This window comes from Montipora capricornis, chromosome 11 (assembly GCF_036669925.1).
Source record: "Montipora capricornis isolate CH-2021 chromosome 11, ASM3666992v2, whole genome shotgun sequence".
In the NCBI taxonomy this organism is placed as follows: Eukaryota; Metazoa; Cnidaria; class Anthozoa; order Scleractinia; family Acroporidae; genus Montipora; species Montipora capricornis.
In genome coordinates, this window is record NC_090893.1 from 9,496,247 (window position 1) to 9,498,746 (window position 2,500).

General features: G+C 39.4%; 2 protein-coding genes across 2 annotated transcripts in view; one reads left to right on the plus strand and one right to left on the minus strand.

The window, feature by feature from the left end:
* Positions 1-2,500, plus strand: part of LOC138022879 (receptor-type tyrosine-protein phosphatase delta-like) — a 282,480-nt gene that overhangs the window by 243,550 nt on the left and 36,430 nt on the right. The gene's annotated exons all lie outside the window — the stretch shown is intronic.
* Positions 1-2,500, minus strand: part of LOC138022881 (uncharacterized) — a 63,818-nt gene that overhangs the window by 38,098 nt on the left and 23,220 nt on the right. The gene's annotated exons all lie outside the window — the stretch shown is intronic.

Consider the following 2,500-nt stretch of genomic DNA (forward strand, 5'->3'; position numbering starts at 1 on the left):
GTGAGACAACAAGTGTTGTAACCCAGTCTCATTTCCATCATTTTTTTAGAATATAATGACAACTGACACAACCATCATTTAAAATCCACCTTACACAAACATCTGGACTTATCCCATGTACATATATGTGAGTAGGTACGTGTTGCAGTCATTTCGTTCACTGCATAAACGGTACATGTAGTTGAATGACATATTTTAATGATGAGCACCAGAATGAATAGATCAGTCTGTAAATAGAACATTAAATGAGACTTACCTGTAACTAGAAGTTTGATTGAAATTCTACCAAGTTATAGAGTGCCGAGAGATTACATGAGATAGCATTGCTAAATGTGTTCCAAAGTAGCTGATGCAGAGTAGTAACTGCTGAAGTACTGCAGCTCTTGTACTGTGTGGCTTAAACTCTGATGTGTCCACACCTGCCTTCGACAATATATATTTTGACAATCTACTTACATTGTACAGTGTCTCTACTTACTTTTTTTGTCTCTGCTTACTTTTTTTTTTCTTGCTATAATATAAACAACTGACCATCAGAGCCTCTCAGGCATGAGGTCCTACAACTGTATCTAAAATTAATACTCCTTTAAATTATTAACAACACAAAGAGCACTGTTAATGTAAGACTTGAGCTCAACAGGCTGAATAGAGCTTCCTGCCTACTTTGCTTTATGTGCTCTGGTATGTGAAAAGTACAACAGTCATTGTGCACATCCATAAAATTAATGTTTAACAAGTGAATTGCTTGCCATCTCTGACCAGAAACTAAAACAATTAATAGGACAGAGTAACTAACTTTAACATTAAGTCCCAAGGGACTGTCAATTTGTCTACAGGTGACAGTTACTTTATGTATCTCAAAATAACTGACACATTTATACTAGTGTATCTAGATGTTAGTGACTTGCTTTTTGAAACATTCTCTTCAGCAATCTAGACACAAGAGGATGTTTTCCAAGACTCACTCCATCATCCAGGGTAACATACAAGGACAAAGCACTCCTAGCTGTATTTATGGCACTGTGTGCAAGACCTTGCTCAAACAATTTGAACTGTTTTTGTGTTCCTGATCATCAGGATGGCATGAGTAGGTGACAAGCTCTTCTACAAATTCCCTTTGCCTCATAGGATTTCCAGACAAGTAACAAGCTATCAGCACCAACTTCTTCCGTAGGGGATGCAGCTTTGTTGAATTGGGGAGTATCAGTACATCTGGTTTCTGAGGAAGGAGAACTGGCTGAGCCACTGGTTGTCGTAACAACTGCGGACACCAACATTGTGTTCCTTGCTACTGTTGTATTTTCATCAGGCATCGGGAAATCAAAGCAAAAGGTGGAAAACAATAAAATTTTCATGAACTCCAAATGATTGTAAATGCATCAATGCATTTGGCCGTGGGGTCAGGTTCCCACGAGACAAACGTAACTTAGTGTTTGCTCTGGAGCCCCGAATAAACATTCAAGGTGATCAAAGATGATGGGGCCACGTGACCACTATGTTCTCTCAATTAAGTCTCTGCTCTGCCTGTCTGCATAAGAGTCCTCATGGGCCCGATGAGGATAGGTAAGTAAGTAAGTCTGCCTGTCTGCAGCTGCATTCTCCACACCTGGAAGGTGTACAGCTGTTTAACCAGACATAACTTTTTCAATGCACCATGACCAAATGTCTGCTGCAGCGGCATTGCAGCCTGGGGAGCATGTGCCCCCCAGAGCAACAATTGGCCGAAGTGGAAAATACCATAATACTCTGTTTTTCCACTCAAGATTTTAATTTTGAATAAGCATTGTTTTTGTTTTCTCTTGGGACCATTGTCGTTCCCAAGAAAAACAGGAAAAAATGCTTATGCAAATTTTGGGTGGACAAACAAAGAGTATTAGGGTATTTTCCGCTTCAGCCAATGTACACGTAACATACTGCTGTTGTACTATCTGATAGAATTTTAACATGGATTATTTCCCTTTAACTGCACAGGAAAATGACTGCAGTGAGAACTTAAAAGCTAAGAGCTCCAATTCACTGATCTGCTTTTCTTGTTCAGTTAAAGTCCAAAACCATAGGGTAGTCCTGTCAGGTGTGTCACACACTGCCCCACCCATTTTTGGAGGCATCATACAGTGTACATGAATTCAATAATTATCAACTTTTCCTCTACCGATGGGGTTTGCATCCGTTGTGATATTAATCATCAACCACAACAATTCCTTCTTAGCCTGTTATGTCAGACTCTTATCACAATCATAGTACCCTTTACCTGAAGAGTGAAGTAATGCAATTACCCATATTGTACTCAAGGCAAGGCAGAGACGAGAGTTCCAATTACTTGGGCCACTGTTAGAATCTTAACAATAGGAGCAGTCAATAAGGTGGTACATGTAATTACACAAATCCTTCAATAATTATATGAGTGCATGCCTCCTCTGCAGTCACCGATACTTTCATGGAACCTAAAAATGTTATCACATATGTGTACAATGTAACTTAAAGGGCTGATTTTTCTCTG